Source organism: Peromyscus eremicus, chromosome 2, assembly GCF_949786415.1.
Source record: "Peromyscus eremicus chromosome 2, PerEre_H2_v1, whole genome shotgun sequence".
Classification (NCBI taxonomy): Eukaryota; Metazoa; Chordata; class Mammalia; order Rodentia; family Cricetidae; genus Peromyscus; species Peromyscus eremicus.
This window is the reverse complement of record NC_081417.1, coordinates 3,808,081-3,817,967: the sequence shown is the minus strand read 5'-3', so window position 1 is coordinate 3,817,967 and position 9,887 is coordinate 3,808,081. Positions and strand designations below refer to the sequence as shown.

At 42.1% G+C, this 9,887-nt stretch overlaps 1 pseudogene; it reads left to right on the top strand.

The window, feature by feature from the left end:
* Positions 1-2,460: 2,460 nt before the first annotated feature.
* LOC131904441 (F-box only protein 34-like) lies at positions 2,461-4,907 on the top strand (annotated as a pseudogene).
* Positions 4,908-9,887: the final 4,980 nt, after the last annotated feature.

The following is a 9,887-nucleotide window of genomic DNA, read 5'->3' as shown; positions in this document are numbered from 1 at the left end:
AAAAAATTAAGAAGAGGGACCTGTGGGAGCCCACAATGGTTTCCTAGTGAGATCTGAGCTTGCTTTACACAGCAGGGCTGCATTAGGGGATGGCTGGACCACATGCAAGGTCACCAGGTGTTTGGGATAGTCTACACTTGACTGTGCTGGGGGCAATTCTTTTCCTCCACCCCTTGGCATTCCTTAAAAAAAAACCCTTTAGTAGAGTTTTGGTGGGTTTGGACCGAGGCCCTCCAGAGTCTATCCTGTGTTTTCTATCTGTTTCTCTCTATATGTCCTTCTATCTACAAATTCCTCATTTCTCCCTGCTCAAGAGTACCCTGGGGGAATAAGAGGGAGCTGGTCTCCCTCACTTGTCATTGTGGATTGCATCAGTAATCTCAGCACTCAGGAAAACTGAGACAGGAGGGGCATGATTTTGAAGAATGCTGAGCTAAAATAGTGAGTTGTAGACAAGGCTTGGGTTACCTAGATAAGAGAGGCCCTGTCTCAAAAAACAAAACAAACAAACAAAAATACTGCCAGGTAAAATTGAAGGTGAGAGGCTACTCTGTATGAGCTGATGAAGGAGAGAATAAGAGAATCAGAATACGAAAAGAGAGACAGACAACTAGGCCCTGACTAATTACACTTGTCACAAAGCCTAATGATGTCCTGAGTGTGAATCCTTAAGATTCACAAGGTACAGAGAACCAATTCATGAAATTTCTCTGAACTCTGCTCATGTACATACATACACATACACATACATACATACACACACACACACACACACACACACACACACACACACACACACACACAATTAATTAACTTAAATAAATAATTATAAAAAATTAAAAAGAAAATAATAGATTTCAATGCTGGGCATACAGCTCTGTTTAAAAAGTGCTCACCATGAAAGTCTGTTCACAGAAGCTCATTCCCTGAAACACAAGTAAAAGGCCTGATGTGGCAGCACACATCTGTAATTCCAATATACCTAGGAGAGATGAGAGACAGAGGAGAGGCTGGAGAACTGAAGCCCACAGGCCACAGCCTGGAGTACTTAGAGCAGGAGCAGAAGGAAAAGAGCAACAACAGACACCAATCCCAACAAGATGAAAGGTGAGACACACTCCTGACAGTCGTCCTTCAACTATCCCGTGTACTGTGGCACGCTAATGCTCTCCCCACCCCATACACGTGAATACACATGTATGCTCTCTCTCTTGATCTCTCTATCTCTGTCTCTGTCTCTCTCCTTCCCTCTCTCCTCTCCACCTCCCCCAATTAAACATTTAAAAATAATTTTTAAAAAAGAAAAAGATATAGACTTTATCCCAAGGAGATAAATAAAGGAAAAGATTGAGAAACATGTGAAAAAAGTAAAGGATATTGGGGAAAAAAATAAGAAAAAGTTCTGGAAAAGTCTCTAAGGTAACAGAATGCTTGCCTTTCATGCATGTGGCCCTGAGTTCCATCCATAGCACTGCATAAAAATTCCAAGTATTGGCACCAGTGCTGTGACATCAGTACTCTTCTGAAGATGATTAAGTGGAGGCCCAATGTGCAAAAATGTTATGGTTTGCAAATGTTATACAGTTGTTTACAATGCCAAACACAATTTGTAGCAGAACTTGTTGAAAACTGGCTTACAGATTCACCATTTTAATGGATTTTACCATTCATGTAAATTAGTTAAATATGGATCTTCAAGGTAAAAACCTAGTTAGCAATACAGTATTCCAAATCATAGCAGCATTGTAGACTAAAGGGAAATGATGTAAGCTCAAGGCATACAGTGTTTCCCATCCTGACACATCTGCTTACATAGTCCTTCAGCAACAATAAATATATGTGCCTCATTTAAAAAAAAAATTTTTTATATGTATCTGTGTTTTGCCCACATGCATTTTTATGCATCATGTGTATCTGGCACTTTTAGGCAGAAAAAAAACTGTATTTGAAACAGGGTCTCACTGTTCCCTGACTGGCCCAGAATGTTCTATGTAAACCAGGCTGGCCTCAAACTCACAGAGACCTGCCTGTTACTCAGGGTCTCATGAGCCACCATGCCCAGCTGCCCCATCAATTTTCAGAAAGAAGGCATAGAGCAGCAATCTGACATTCAACTTACAGAAGCACTGGTTATGACCCCTTCCTAGGCTTTTATCTGATCTTCACAGAGACAAATGCCCTTCTCACCACAATAGTGTCTTATTCGTGTCATCGCTTTATGGTAGCACCTACACTTGTGAGCAGTACACTCAGGAAGAAAGCACACTCTATTCAAGAATCAAGGGTGAAATCGGAATTAAAATACTGAACAAGCACCTAAAAACTCACTGAGTATCACAGAAACTTCATTCAAACCAGATGTCGATGTATTGATTTCAAAAATGTAGTAACAAAAATCATACTAGTTTTCTGCCTCATGGCCCACAGCTCCTCAGTCTTGGTGAATGAGTAAGGCCTGCAATGGCTGGGACTGCCTTAGCCCCAGTCCAGGCCTTGGTTAAGCACAAGCACAGACCTGACCAGCCGTCTTGTTGCCATCCACTGAGAGGAACCATCTTTCATGCAGTTGCCAAAGCCATAACTTTGAGGGTCCTTGGTGCTTCTCCACCCTCTAATTGGCATTTGTTATGCACCTTAGTCCCTCTCAAAGTCAGTAGAGACACACTAAGAACATCTGTGAGCCACCCAAACACTGTCAGTGATGAAAAGAGCAAAGCTAACTACATGAAACTAATGATCTTTCTTTCAGCTTCCCTTGTCAAAGCATCATGTAGAAACCTTTCAGGATGCTTTCTCCAAATGTTCTTTTCAGTATGAGTGGGAAGAGTCCTGTGGAGGACAGCTTGAATGTGAAAGCCAAAAAGAATGTGCTGTCTGCAATAGTACACCAGAGTGAAGAAGGACTGCCTGGTAGCTGGGCTATTGTCAAACCTGGAAATATAAAGGAGAAAAATGCATTCTTTGCAGCCCACCAGTGTAGCAATAGCATAGGGTCTATGAAAATAAAAAGTTCCTGGGATATCAATGGGAAAGCCACTAAAAGAAGGACAATATCAGGGGACTGTAAGAAAGCCAAGGTACAGTTAGAAAGGATCAGAGAAATCAAAAGCCAGTGCTACCAGCCTGAAACATTTGCATGTGGCATTGAGCACTGTTCTGTACATTATGTGAGTGACAGTGGGGATGGTGTCTATACTGGAGGAGGCCTCTGTCAGTGATACAGATGGTTGCCTTCCCTGAGCAGAAGGCCACTGTTCTGCTAGCTATCTATGGGAAAAACTGCACAAATCTGTCTGCCATTGTGAAGATTTCTGGCCAGTTACAAGGTGTGCCAAGTGCACCTGAGCCCTTCTTTCCTCCAGGAACTTGTGAAGAACCTACAGGAAGAGAAAATGCTGAGGCTGGCAGATCACAGAGTGAGCCAATCCTTGTCCTTGATGTGGTAGCCAGGTTGGTGTCCAAGTGCCTGAAGCACCAAAGCCAAAGGGAACCAGGGAGCTTGTGACAGAATTAACAGCTTCTGTTGAAATGTAGGCAGGGTGCGGCTCACTAATGGTGCTCAGGCCAATGACAAAAATTGAAAAAGGCACTGATGCACCTGGCACCCAGATCTACCCCATGCAGGCTGTGTCTGCGGGTGAAGAACCCTCCACAGCTGGCCATTGTTCTGTGGGTGACCAGGCCTGGGATGGTACATCTCAGGGCTGTCTCTCATTGCTAGTAGGAGCTTCCATACAGACAGCACAGAATTAGAGCCAGGACATCAAACAGCTGTGAAAAATTGCAACAGGCATGACATAGAAGTGACAGATAAATATGATGAATTGCACTTTTCTTCTCACACCTGTCTCCAAGCCAATGAATTGCCTACAGCCGCTACCAGTTGTTTATTTAGTATATATACAGTGTTCTGCCAGCATGCATGCCTACATGCCAGAAGAGGGCACCAGATCTCATTATAGATGGTTTTGAGCCATCACATGGTTGCTGGGAATTGCACTCAGGACCCCCAGAAGAACAGCTAGTGTTCTTAACCTCTGAGCCATCTCTCCAGTGCTGCTATCAGTTATATGAGTAGAGAGCTTGTACAACTCACAAACCACAGACCTGACCACAGAAAGGAACCTGTGTGCATCAGCATCACTCTGTGCACAATAGAGAAAGACCAGCCTTCTGCTTTAGACTGAAGAGCCTCTGCTGGGGGTGTTGCTTTCTCTGTCACCTGGATGAGACCAGCAAGAGTGTTCCCAGTTGAATGAACACACAGCGCAAGAGGCTTCAGAGGCCAGTCAACCTCAAATGCATGTGAGGAGAAAAATGTTTCTATGGAGCCTTTCATCCCAGTAGCCTCTGTGGTAGAAAGTACATTACCCAAGTTTAAAATCCAGCGGCTCTGGAGCCTTAGCAATACATGGTATGCCTGCCTCACCACATCATGGTGAAAATCTTCAGGTTACTCCTCACAGGAATCTAGCGGTTCTTAAACATACCTACTGATATTTCAAGTTCATCATTGAATACTACACCATCAGGCCAGCAGCTTCTTGGTGGGTTCAAGACCTATGCTATAGAGAAGACACTTGCATGCAGTGCAAAGGAAATCATGTGTGCTGGTGGCACCTCAAACCCTATTGCCAGACATTGCCCTACAGGCCTGGGTCCTGGGTGTTCTGCCACCAGCCTCAGAAGGGCTTTCCTGGCTATAAGGGGGGCCTTCGTGACAGTCACTGTTACCTGCCTGCCACAGCTCTACTTCGGAAATCCATAAGCAATCAAGAGGGAGTGAAATTGAAAAGGAGTTCTCAGGTCCACATGAGAGGCAACAGGACTGTGAAACCCCTGGGTCAGCCTTCAGGTGTGCAACCTCATCCCTGCCCTTTTGGGAGTCTCTGCTCAGATTAGACTGACATTGCTCAGGCAGTTTTTAAACTCTTGATTTACAAGCTGTACAAGAGATTAGTTCCGTAGTTTTGTATAGCGGTGCCTCACAGCTGTGAAGAACTATGCCTGTTTTTCTCAATCAAGGACATTCAAGGTCACAAGAGGATCCTAAAGTGTTCCAGTACTGTCTCTGTATTTGAAGTGCGTGAAAAGGAAAGAAAACCTTTGAGAATTATGCCTACAAAAGAAAAATCAGGCACCTTACCTTAGACCTTGTATGCTTGACCCCGTGAGAATAATGTTTACAGATGGATTTTATGCCCTGGCCTGTTTACAGTGTATATGATGGTTGTGTTTTCATGGGGCTGTGAAAGTTCACATTAAATCTGATCACCTTTGCCGGGCGGTGGTGGCACACGCCTTTAATCCCAGGACTCGGGAGGCAGAGCCAGACGGATCTCTGTGAGTTCGAGGCCAGCCTGGACTACCAAGTGAGTTCCAGGAAAGGTGCAAAGCTACACAGAGAAACCCTGTCTCGAAAAAACAAAAAGAAACAAACAAAAAAATCTGATCACCTTTACCTGGAGATAAGTGCTTTGGCCCCTCATAAATAACATGATTAAAATCTGGTATTGTATATTATGGACAGTTGACTAAACATAATCACCACAGAATAAGACAACATATAATAGTCAGACTAAAACATTGTCCATCCCTTTGTCTGATTTAAAGTTTTTTAAACCTTCAATAAAGATGTGCACTTTAAGTTGTGAAAAAAAAGATCACACTAGTTTTATGTTGTCCTCTTTTTGTTCCTTTATAATAAAAAAATTTTAAAATCAGTGAAGACTTATTACCTAGATATGGTAAAGAAACTTGCAGCCAAGCTTGTGACCTGCATTCAATCCTTAGAACCCAAATAACAAAAGAACAGACTCCTGAAAACATCCTGTGGTGCCCCCCACCACACTCATGTCCATATGCATACATGCACACACATACAATAAATTTGAATGTGGTGATTTTAAAAAAGAAGAGATACAGATGGCCAATAAGAACTTGAAAAGATGTTCAACATCCTTAGCCATCAGGAAAATACTAATTACAACTGCTGTGATAGGGCCAGAAAATGGCGTTGTGTTTGAGAGTGCTTGCTGCTCTTCCAGAGGACTCTGGTTCAATTCTCAACATCCCTGTTGGGCAACTTACAACCACTTGTAAATTGAGCTTCAAAGGATCCAGTGCCTCTGCGGACACCTGCACTCAACATCTGCACATACACACACACAGGCACACACACACACACACACACACACAAAACATAAATAAAAATAAAATATAAATCTTTATTAATTAAAATGAACTGCTTTGAGATTTATCTCACTCTATTCAGAATAGCTATTGCCAATGGAAAAAAAGTGACAACATGTGCTGGTGAGGACACTGGGAAAAAGGAAAGCTTTGTCACTGCTAGTGGAAATATAAACGTGTGCAGCCACTATGGAAATTGGTGTGGATAAAAGTATACCACTCTTTGATGTACACCTGAAGGTCTGTAGGAGAGAACACTACAGAGATAAACACTACATGCCTTCACTCATTATGTGAAATCTAGATTTAAAATAGATGTGTATGTGTGTGTATTTACATAGTGTGTTTCTAAGTCACAATAGTAGAAGCAGATCATGGGAAGGGAGGTGGAGATCTTTTGGGAACTGGAAAATAAAAAGTAATGGAGCATGTAAGTAGAAGTGGGGTCAGCTGAGCTAAGGGACTAGCTGGCCTAAGGGGGAGACAGTGTCGGGCAGCATGAAAGGAGAGTGAGTGAGAATAAAATGTGATTCAATGTATGAAGGTGATGAAACTCAGTACTTTGTGTACTATCCATTTATCTGTCCTACTGAGAGTCACTTTGTAGGTGACAAACACAAAGAAAACAAAAGAAGCAGCTGAGGGGAGACTTTCTTCAAACAGGTCAAACTATTTCTTTTTCTTTTTTTCTGTCTTTTTCTTTTAGATGTTAGCCAGAGCCTAAATTTCTCTAAAAGCTCCCAACCAAAGCTTTGGGTATCCTTGCTCTCTCTCTAAAGGTCCCCTCCTGCTCTCCTCCTGGCTCTGCAGTCGCCTGCCACCTTGTGGCTGATTTCCATGCCAGTCTATCTTCTCTATTCTCCAAGCAGCTAGAAGATCTATAGCTTGCCCATCCAGGTGTTTGTCTTTTAAACTCTAATAAATTGTCCTTGCCCACCAGAAAATAAAAATAAAAAAGAAATCAACTGAGGACTTTGTTAAGGGAGTCCTGTGGCCTGACACACAGAGAAATGGGACCTAAGAACTTGCTTTACAGTCAAGCTCCCAGCTAACGCTCATAGTTCACCTCCATCTGAGGCAGGGTAGCAATCTAGGGAAAAAAAGGGAATGGAAGAAAAACGACAGAGCTCAGTGTTTTCAAGCACTTGTTGCTTTTTCAGAGGACCCAGATCCAATCCTCAGACCCCACAATGTGGTTCATAACCAAACTTTCAGCTCCAGCAGATCTGATGTCCCCTTCTGAGGAGGCATGCACATAAAGCACATACTTACATACAGGCAACATATTCATATGCATAAAATAAATGATATTTTTTAAAAGAAAAGGTAAATAAATGGGAAAGGACATCTCCTCACTGTCTTGGTTCCAATTTCCATCTGCTTCTGGTTGATACTCAGTACTTTTCTATAAAACTGTCCTCAAGAAAAGCTGTACTGCCCTTTCCAAAAACATCACAGATGAGACTGTTAAAAACGGACTGAACTATGCCTACTAACACCCATATGACCTATGGTAACCAAGGATCGATTTGATGTGTGTTCTATCTCTATTAGATCTTCTCCAGCTGCACAAAGTACCCCCAAAATGTCTCTTCAGGGACAGAATTTTGTGGATTGGAAAAAGATATATAATGATATAAGGCACATGCCAAAAGTTTGCCAATATATACTTTTTTTTTAAATATCTAAACCTACTTGCAAAGTAAATAGCTTAAAAGAACATGTATAGCTACCTCTAAGATATCTGGGCCTATTATTCTAAAGCTCACAACTGATTGTCTTTAAACGCATCTCTCTCTGTAATATCATTTTTAACTGATAAAGTCACACATGTTTCTATTTACTCAATAAACTCATTAACTTAGCTTTGATCAAAGCCAGTCTGAATTTCTTTCTGTGGACGACATGAAGGACTAAGGTACATCTCAGCAGAGGCCGCCCAGGATTCTATGGGGACACTTCAGGCTGCATGGTTGGCAACTGAACTGCATTTTCTGCTGATAGTGACATGTCCAGTGTCCACTCTGAACTGTGCTGGGCTAGGTTCATTTTTCAAAGGACAAGCTCACTACAAATTTCATTTTTAGTCTCAATAGAAAATAGGATAGTAAGGAGCTGATGATATGCAGAAGAAATGGGAAGACATTAACAACTTCCACATATAAAGAAAATGAACAATAGGGATGTAGTGGTACACTGCTATAAACCCAGAATTCCGGAGGCTGAACCAGGAGATTAGCTTGAGGTCAGCTTAGGCACATAGTGAATTCTAGACCAGCCACAAAAAATGGTTTATTAACACTAAATGCCCCATTAGAGGACTTGCCATGGGTCTTTCATGTTACCTAGGTGGGCCTCTAACTACTATGTATTAGAGAATGAAGAGTTCTCTGCCTCCTGAGTGTTGGGATTAAAGGAGTATACCATCATACATACCAAGCTTCAAAGTAATTCATTCATTAACAATAACTAAATACTACTCTTGCGAAATAGATTTCAGCTAGCTCTTATTCATCATACCCAAATGTGCAGACTGAGGGACAGAAAAAGACATTGGAACTTTGAACTGTGTGGACTACTAGAAACAGAATTCCAGGGAAAACCCTATCCAGGGAAAACCCTATCCAGAAAAACAGAAACCAAAATAATGCTGGTCAATGCATGTGAATGTGGATCTGGGTTCTGGCCACACATATCTACATTACTTTTTGTTACCAGAACAAACAAAATGGCAGGTTTATTCTCATTGCCTTTCAGTAGACACTGTGCTCTGTTGTTCTATTTGAGACTAACCAGGGTCCCACACATAGCCCAGCCTGGTCTCAAACTCAAGACCTCCCCCCCGCCGCCCCCGTTTCAGCTTCTGTGAGCTGGTGTGCAAATCTCCCAGACAAATGCTTATTTTTTCCTTTCTCTGTAAAATACAGAGCTACTTTCTCCTTCTGTCTGCTGTACTCTCAGCCTTGCAAAGCCAAGAGGACTTTCCAACAGAAGTGTCTGGTCTACACTCTCCCATTTCTTCAGTGTCTATGTATGAGAAGTGTACTCATTTGATAGCTAATAGACTACATATTATAATCTAAGACATCCTCAATATTCACAATATTTATATTATTTTCTTCTTGTTGTGTGAGGTGTGTGTGTGTGTGTGTGTGTGTGTGTGTGTGTGTGTGCACTTGAAACAGGGTCTCATCCTGTAACTCTGGCTGGCCTTGAACTCACTTTGTAGGTCAGGCTGGTTTCAAACTCACAGAGATCCACCTGCTTTGGCCTATCAAGTGCTTGCATTAAAGATGTGCACCACCCATGACAAGCTAGACTATTTATTTAAACAGGAAAAAGCATTCGAAAGTATACAACCACAATAAGTGTGTGAGCTTTAAATCCAGCTTCCACCATCCACTGGCATGAGACTGTGGGCAAGTAAGTATACAGTTGGTTTCATCTGTAAAGTGGAAAGAACAAATTTACATATATAAGAACCAAATATGGTGGTGCATGACTATACTCATAGCAACTGGAAGGCTGAGGCGGGGGATCATCATAACTCTGAGGCCACCTGGGCTGTAGGATAAGACCCTTATTCGAAACAACAGGAAATATATTTATATAGAGAAAGACATGGAGGGTGTGTGGTGGTGGTGGCATTCATCTATAGTATCAGCAGCAGTTAGGAGACTGAGGCAAGAGTTCAA